Raw genomic sequence first — 8,984 nt, 5'->3', positions numbered from 1 at the left:
AATTACCAACCTAAGATTTCCCGAGAAATCAAAAACATTTATAATTACCCAAGTGAATTAACCTCAACAAGATAAAACACAACAAGTAACATCCAAGTGGAATTAATTGTCAATCATTGCATCAACATCAAATAAAGACTGACAGACATCACCTATAGGATGTAGGCTGAAAGTTTGAAAACAAAAGATGACGTTTTTAAAGACATGACAGAAACCTATATCCGCAGTAGTTCCTAAGACACAACCATACTTAACAGAGTAAACACATAGCAAGCAAATGGCCTTGGTTTGAAACCAAAGCTCTGATACCAAGTTTGTCACGACCCATTTTCATGAATCGTGACCGGCGCTAGGGCATGGGTAATGTAGCACCAACACCCGTAGCTAGCCTTTCTTATAACATACAATTTAATTAAACCTGCAGAAAACCAATGCTCGGGGGCAACCGAGACTTCAGCATAAATCTAGCAGTTATAATATTCAATAATTAATATAACATGCTTATCCAATTTTGAGTCTAAAAGTAGGCATAACATAAATAATCCGAATAAAACATATAATATGTCAGAGCATTATAACTAGTCAGACCAATCCGACAAACAACTGTAATAATAATAAAGACGTCTAGTCAACTACTGCGGTCTAAGAATAAAATAGTTTGATAGTTCTACTAAAATAAATGGAACCTCCGAGGAAAAGTAAATGCGGAGATCACCAGACTCTCTCAGATCATAACCCTGGGAAAAATTGGGGAAAACAACGGGGTCAGATATACTGAGATGAGTTTATACCACTATCTACATTTATTAAGTGGAAAACCTTTAAAATCGTTTAAAACACTTCATAACGATATTACGAATAATAGTTGGAACCCTATTCCACAATTCTAAATAATAACCATAATCCAACAGGTCTGGTCCCGAGAGCTGAGCTACACCGAGTTACCACTGACCACACTTATACCAGAGTCCCGAGAGCTGAGCTACACCGAGTTACTCTACTTGGTCCCGAGAGCTATGCTCACACCGAGTTACCACATCACCACAATTACCTTTCCCAGATCATTACCGGTGCGCACGCAGTCCTAATGATGCCTATTAGGTAGCATGTTCCAACTAGAAGCCATAATATAAAAACAGTTCGAAATATACGTACAGTATATATATTTAATATCAAAATAACAATTTACTTATTAAAGCGGTAAATAGTAAGTACAAACTCACTGCTTGCTAATCCACGTGAAATACCGGCAAGCAACTAACTCTGGTTCGCCTCTGAAGCACGAACAGTAGACGAGTCTAGACAAATAAAATAATTATTAAAATCAGACCCTAACTCTAAAGAGTACTAGACACCACATAGGACTAGCACGAATAACACGTCGGAATAAACAATCCAAAGCACACACACAAATAATACCCATTATGTAAATAAAGCCCAATTTAAATAAGTCTATTGAGTTCTCGCTTAAAATTCAATTTATAAATATTATTTAATAACTTTAAATAATAAATAATTTCCAAATAGTGGGTCAGCCGAGTTACCAATAACTACCAAGCTAACCTCACTGGTCGGGTGACCCAAGTCTAACCCGACTTAAAACAATTATCAAATATAAACCCAAGTTTATATTTATAAAATAAATTAGCAAAATAATAATCCATTTTAAAAGCGGAACTCAATAACTTCAATTCTAAGTAACCCAAGTTACAAATCAAAAACTTAATCATTTTGAGTTAATAAAAGTTTAGGGACTAAATTGTACTTTTGCCAATTAGGGACTAAATTGTACTTTAGTCAATTTGATATCCGAAATCAAATTAATTGCTTTTCTTTATAATTAAAACCAACTATAAAGTTATTAACCAAAAATCCACTTAATTAAGTTGTAGAATAAGTTTAGGGGCTAAATTGTAATTTAGCCAACTTTTGACAAAACGACATTTGAAGGCAAATATAATTACCCGTGTAATTATATTAACTTAATTTATGGTTATCTATCGTTTTCACTATTTAATTTATATTCAAAAATAAAACCCAAGTTATTAGTTTCAAGTTTAACCTTAAGGATTAATTTGTTTTAAGTAAAAGACTTTGGTGATCATAAAGGTTATTTGACCATCCTTTCCATTCAAACTACCCTTAATCCCCGCCAACATGAAAGCCTTCCAAACACCATTTTTGCTACTGTGATATCCTTAAACAAGAATTCAACCTCAAACTTAATCAATCTATATCCTTAAACATAACCTAACCCATAACTCAAAATCATAAGAACAACACTTATGTTTAAGTTTTATCAATACCCATTAATTAACATCACACGGAAACGAACTAAACGAAACCGAGACGAAGCACAACTGAGATTCAACGATTTGCCTACCCAAAATATAGAGACTAAACAACATGAATCAACTAAAATCATGGCCTAAGTAAAAGAAACCATCGGCAGTAACAAAGAAATAAGAAACAGATTACACAAAGCTTTAGAACGGAAACCGTACGGCGATTGAAACGAGATCGATTACGTACCGTTTAACAAAACCGAGATAGGGAATCGAAGGTACGGGAGTCTAGAACGTCTGGGATCAAACGGAATCAGTTTCGATCTAGAAACGAACAAGAACGACTCAAATTATGCAAAGCCGTTCAAAAGCAAAATCTGAAATTAAAAGGAATTATAAACACTTACTGAACAGCGATCTTTGGAGGATGATTACGGATTCAATACTCAGCGAAAGAACAAAAGGAAAACGGCTAGGGTTTATTTGCAGCGTGATCTAGGTTTTTCGTTTAGAAAGCGTTTATAAATAACGAGAGGAACTAGGTTGAAAATGAGTGCGAAGTGGGCTAGATGAAAGGCTCGAATGGGCTGCTACAATTCTCGAACGAGACTCAACCTTTTAGGCTGAGTCCCGTTCGGGAATCCTGGTCTCGTACGAGACCAGGCCTGAAAATCATGGGTCTCGTACGAGACCTTGTGGTTTCGTACGAGACACATGTGAAATCCCCTTTTTTTTTCTTTTTAAATAATAAAAAAAAATAAAAATTGAACCAATAAATCAACCCCAATCCGAACCAACTTGAATCAAACCGCTATCATCGAAGTTATTTCAAAACGATCGGAAAATTGTCGGAATTTATCAAAAAAATAAATGTAAAAATTTTACGGGATATTACAATGAATACATATGTTTATAAAATAAATAGGGTATACAATTATGAATAAGACGCAATCGGATGTGTAATCAACATATATTACATGGATTGATAACCTTTAATGAGGGTTTAATGACATCATTTAGTGGGTTAATCTTAAGATTTAGAACTCGTTTTGGGTGGTACAGAACAATACTAGTCCAAATATTATAAATATACAAGTCCACTACAACTGTTTAATAAAAAAAATTAAAAGAATTATAAATGTGCAAATTGTGAATGTAAGTCTACTAAAATATGTTTCTATCATATACATATTAGAACACGTGAATGTAGGACTATAACATTATACTAAAAATTAAATTTTCTAATCTTTAATGGATAACACTTATATAAAATTAGAAAATGTTTTAGAATTAATTCTAGTGTTTGTACAAAACAATAATTCTTTTGTATTACGTAAGTGTAAGGCTTGAGGTAAGTACAAGAAATCTAAAACAATATCTTAATATCAAATTTCGGATAAGGAATCTACCGCTATTGTTTCCTAAAATTGATTAAAACTCACACCTTTATTATTTACTCAGAAATTATTTAGAATTATATTCGCCCTTCTCAAGGAATTAAATATTTTAACACGCAAATTTAATTCATATAGATTATGTATTAATAGATATTTTTAATTCAGATAATGTAAAATTTACATATGGTTTAGAGTAAAAGAATTTAAATGAAATAAAAAATGACTTAAATGCTTTTAATTTCTCAACACCGTACGAAATAATTCATAAAGTTAAAGAAATTTAAAATTATAATATCGGCAAATAGATATGTTCGAACTCAAAGAAATTATATAACTCTCTTGATATGTAAAATATAAAATTAGATATTTAACCCAATTCCACAAAATTTAGTATGTAATTATAAATAATTACTTATGCCATTACAACGCAGAGATTTTTACTGGTATACCGTATAAAGATTATTTAAACTGTAAATTTTGAGATTTATGGATAGCAAAAATTAAAAAAAATTCATACTTCTTTTTTTAATTTAATAAAAACATAAGTCGACTATGCTAGTTGTTGCTTTAATAACATGACTAATACCTTATTTATTTTACTTATTCAGAATTTAATTGTGCAATGAATTTTATATTTTTAAATATACGTCCATTATATACACATTGACATATATTTTATATTTAAAAAACAATTAAATTATGTATTTGTCTTCTAATATTTCTGCTTGTAAAATGTGAGCATCATTTTTTCGATTTTTTTAATAAAAAGTTTGATTAAAAAAAAATGGAATTTCATAGTGCTATAATACAAAGTAATTGATATTATCCTATGTATTCCATAACAAATAATAGAACTTAAGATGTTTTTATTATGTTTTATTTTTAAATTTTACAAAGTGATTATTTGTAATACCCCGTACTTTTAAAGTACTACGTAAGGTGCCAAGAGGCGTAAATGCGAGAATTAAATCAAGGACATCGAAATTAAGTTCAAGAAATAAGAATTAGACCAAAGCGGGTCTATTAGAATTATCGTAAAATAATAATTTAAGTGAAAATTATTATTCGATAAAATTGGATTTTAGCGGGACTAGGGAAAAATCGATAAATTAAAATAAAATAATTGGTAAGTCCCGAGCTAATAAATTTTTACGATAAGGTTCGTAAAATAAATTTATGGACCTAAGAATAAATCTTATAAATTTGGACGAAAGCATTTTATTAAACGGAATTTTAATTATCGGAAAAAGCAAAAGGATATAAATAAAATATTGGACCCAGATAAATTAATAATGCGACAAAGTCTATTATTTATCGATAAATCAAGAATCGTCAAGGTTCCGGTCAATTAATTGGAAAAACAAAGAGATGGGGAATTAAGTTATAAGAGGTACAAAACTTAAGCATTTATATGGACTTTTCCCCACATTTTTCAATTAAATGAAGACACATGTTAATCCCACCTCTTCATTTTTCTCTTGCAAGCCAATATTATAGATCAAAAACCTCAAATCCTCACCTTCCTCTCCTCCATAAACCGAACCCTAGCTCATCACCCTAACCTCATCATTTCTTCAACCAAATTCAATAACCATGGAGGCAAATTGATCCTACGACAAAAAGGGAAACAAGGTAAGTCATTTAATGATGCTTTCCATGGTTTGAAATGATGGAATGGTTGATAGAAAATGTTGGGTTTTTGAGCTTTAGGTTTGATATTAGGTGTTTGATGTTTGTAAGGTTATGAATCATTGATTTGGAGATTGAATTATGAAGTTTTGATGGTGATTCTTGGAAGGGAGTGGTTCGGCCATAAGCAAACTCATCATATTCAAGGTAAAAAAATTCTGAACTTGAAGATTATTGATGTTTGATTGAGTTTTGGTTGAGTTTAAGTTAAGTAAAAAAACTGTTTTTGAACATGTCAAGGGGCTGAAATTGAGCTATGATTTTGATGGTTTAGAAGGCTGTTTTTCAGAGATAATTCAAGGGGTTTGGACACCTCGGAATTTACGTTTTTAACGTCGAATCCGTGCCCCAAAATAGCAGCCAAACTGCTGCAAAAGTGCAGCAGTAAACTGCTGCAATAGGCAGCAGTAAACTGCTGCAGAGTGCAGCAGCAAACTGCTGCAATAGGCAGCAGTTGCTGCCACTTTTAGCGGAGCTGCCGGTGAGCTCCGGCAGTCATAAAAATGGCGCACTGACATTAGGTCGATGTACGCATACTCGAGTCCAAATCGTAGTTTTCGGAACTTCAAAAATCATGGTTAAAGGGGTTTAAAACTGAGCTTATATATAATGTAGAAAAATAAACGCAAAACAGTTTATGACACTCACTTTCGACCAAGTTTTGGACGACTTTGAGTGATGTTTTTTGAGAAGGTTTAAATGGTATATCGTAAGGGATATACGGAGAGTACATTATAATAGTCGGATTAGGATTTAAACAAGTAAATAGGGTTAGGATGATTAAAATAGATGATGAGTTGAAAATATTAAAATCTGGAAATCCTGAAATCAAGTCGCGAAGGCTACTTCGCCTATGAAAACGGACCTTAATCCGTAATAATATTAAACCGAAAATGGGTATAATAAATTAATGAGGTTGCATAGATGAGATTTAAGTGAAATAAACGTGGTGTTGTTAAGACGGATTAAAAATTATCCGTGTTTGAAGTTGAGTCAAAAACTGGAAATATAAGTTAGAAAAATAAACTAAGTGTTAAAACATAACAAAAGGGCAACTTTGGAATTAAATTGTGAACAAATGGTAAGTCGGAATCAGTTGAAATATTCACGGATATTGTAGAGGAAAGTGTGAAGTTTAAGAACGTCATATTGTTTTTGGAAAGTATCCGCTGTAGTTACCCTGTTCCGCTGTCTGAAACAGCAGCATTAGAAGACTGTTTTTAACAACTTTAATTTTCAGATTTGAGGTACCAACTTCAGGACTACTTCCGACACCTTCGGGTGCTAATTTCAGTCCGAGCTCTAAACAAAAGTTTTAGACGACATTCCGAACTTTAGGAATGTCAATTTTATTTTGAATTTGGACCACTTTAATTGACGGTTTTAGTAGCTCAAAGATGGTCCAAAAACACGAAATAAATAGGAAAAATTTAAAGAGTTATCCTTGAGGAAAATTTTGGAAATATTAAAGACGTCAAATGAAGTTTGAATCCAAATGAAAGTCGTAGAAGATGTTACGGACTATGGAAATGTCCAATTTGTTTTGAGTATGGGCTATTTTAAATAAGCGGTTTTGATAGCCGAAGTTGGCTAGAAACCCAATTTTTAGATAAGTGATTCTAGTTAGATTTTTATTAATTAGTGCAATTATCAAATTTTCGTAGACCCGGCGAGACGATTACTAACGGGACTCGGAACGTGACGAACGCGATACCGTTTTACGAATTCTCGAAGATTTTGGTTAGCAAGTGGTGAGTTTACAATTTACTTTTTTGTGTTATTAATAAAAGCTATTTATTTTATGATCATTATTATTAATGCATCGCATAAAGCATTATTATTCATAATGATTATTATTTCTTATTGAATGTTATTTCTTATAAAATAAAACTAGTATAGTGATCCGAGGAAACGAGCTACCTATTGGGCGTCAATAGGCTGTGTGATCACCAGTGTCCGGTCAGTCATAGAATTAGCATTAATAGATGTTGGTATCTAAAAATGTTTGATATGAGCTCATTATATGATGATTATGTTTGGGAATGAGGAGGACTATGTTTGGTAGATACGAGGTAACTCGGTCGAACTATCTCGGGACCCGTATCTAGTGAGTAACTCGGTTGAACTATCTCGGGACTCACACCTTGGGATTAAGCAGTGACATGATGTAACTCGGTTGAACTATCTCGGGACTATGTCACGTGGTAACGAGTAACTCGGTTGAACTATCTCGGGACCGTACCACTTGGATTAAAATGATTTGACATAATACGAAAGGATACAATATGAGTAGGATATAGGAAATAATATGAGTTTAAGATTAAGGTTTCGATCGGATCTAATACTTGATATATATTATGTTCTTATATATATGTTTTGTTTTAATTGCGATGTTATTTTATATAACACCATTAGTAACGTGTAAACTCACTCAGCGTTGTCTGACCCCCCAACAGTGTTTTATTTCAGGTGATAGTACTTTGAAGAGATGGACTTCCATTTTTGTTCCGGAAGTCTGCAACATATAAAGTATGTATTGAAGTACGCTTCAATTCGTAGCGCTGCAGTAGTCAGTAGATGTCAGTCTATATTTGTTGTTTGTACCGAACGAGATTCAGCTGTTAACTCTGATTTTATAAAATATATATACACGATTTATAAAACTATGTTTTTACCCGTTTGATATTTTCACCAATTGTCTATGAATGAAATTGGTATGAAATTGTATGATTCGGAACAAGGCAATGCTGAGTTATGTTATCGCAGAGTAAGACCTTAGTTCCAATCGATTATGCATCGGTTTTGAAAGAACGTTTTCGACGATTATGAAATATTGTTTTCCGATGTTTTCCCGAAAACGTTTTGTGCATAATTTTGTGTTTGATTGAAAAAAAAAATTTACTTGTTTTTTTAGGCTTGCTACGGGTTCCGGAGCAACCACTTCCGTTCCCTAGCGCCGGTCTCGACCCTCGATTTTGGATCGTGACATTATTCCACTTTTCATTATTCGATGCGTAGCATAAGTAGTGCACCGTTTGGACATTGAGAACATAATTGACGAGATTACACGTGCTAGATTTTATCAGTTTGCAATTGCCTTCGGAATAGGAAAACAACCAATGTATACTTCTTGTGATTTAGCCAAATAGTATTGCAGACGTGCTTCAAAGTTCGGTCCATGAGCGATATAACTCACCATTTCGTCATGACAAGATTTCCCTAGTGTAGAAACGAGTTCAACACAACATTCATGAGAAAGTGTGCCATTCAAGAACACCGATTTAAATATCTCATTTCCACACTTTTTTGTTGCATGACTGGCACATACATCTAAGAAGTTGAACAATCCTGGGCGTGGCTCTTGCGCAGAAGTTGGTGCTCCTAAATCTAGTGCACAAGTAAACAGTGACATGCTAAGAAAAACAGCAACTGCTATAAGAAGGTTGTTAACTCCCGCCATTTGTTTTCGATAAAATAATATTTACTCAAGTATGGAATGAAGATATCTTTTATGGAGTAATTCTAGTGTTGCACATCAAACTATTTATATATACATGTATTTGTAACTCCTATCAAATATATAATTAAATATGTGCAGTTTCGTTAGTAATTA

General features: G+C 32.9%; 1 long non-coding RNA gene across 1 annotated transcript; it reads left to right on the top strand.

The window, feature by feature from the left end:
- Positions 1-5,130: 5,130 nt before the first annotated feature.
- On the top strand, positions 5,131-8,047 carry LOC126660232 (uncharacterized). Its single transcript, XR_007635287.2, has 3 exons — positions 5,131-5,314; positions 5,423-5,518; positions 7,828-8,047. It is a non-coding gene; the product is annotated as an uncharacterized LOC126660232 (long non-coding RNA).
- Positions 8,048-8,984: the final 937 nt, after the last annotated feature.

Source organism: Mercurialis annua, linkage group LG8, assembly GCF_937616625.2.
Source record: "Mercurialis annua linkage group LG8, ddMerAnnu1.2, whole genome shotgun sequence".
In the NCBI taxonomy this organism is placed as follows: domain Eukaryota; kingdom Viridiplantae; phylum Streptophyta; class Magnoliopsida; order Malpighiales; family Euphorbiaceae; genus Mercurialis; species Mercurialis annua.
This window is presented reverse-complemented; position numbering and strand designations above follow the sequence as displayed.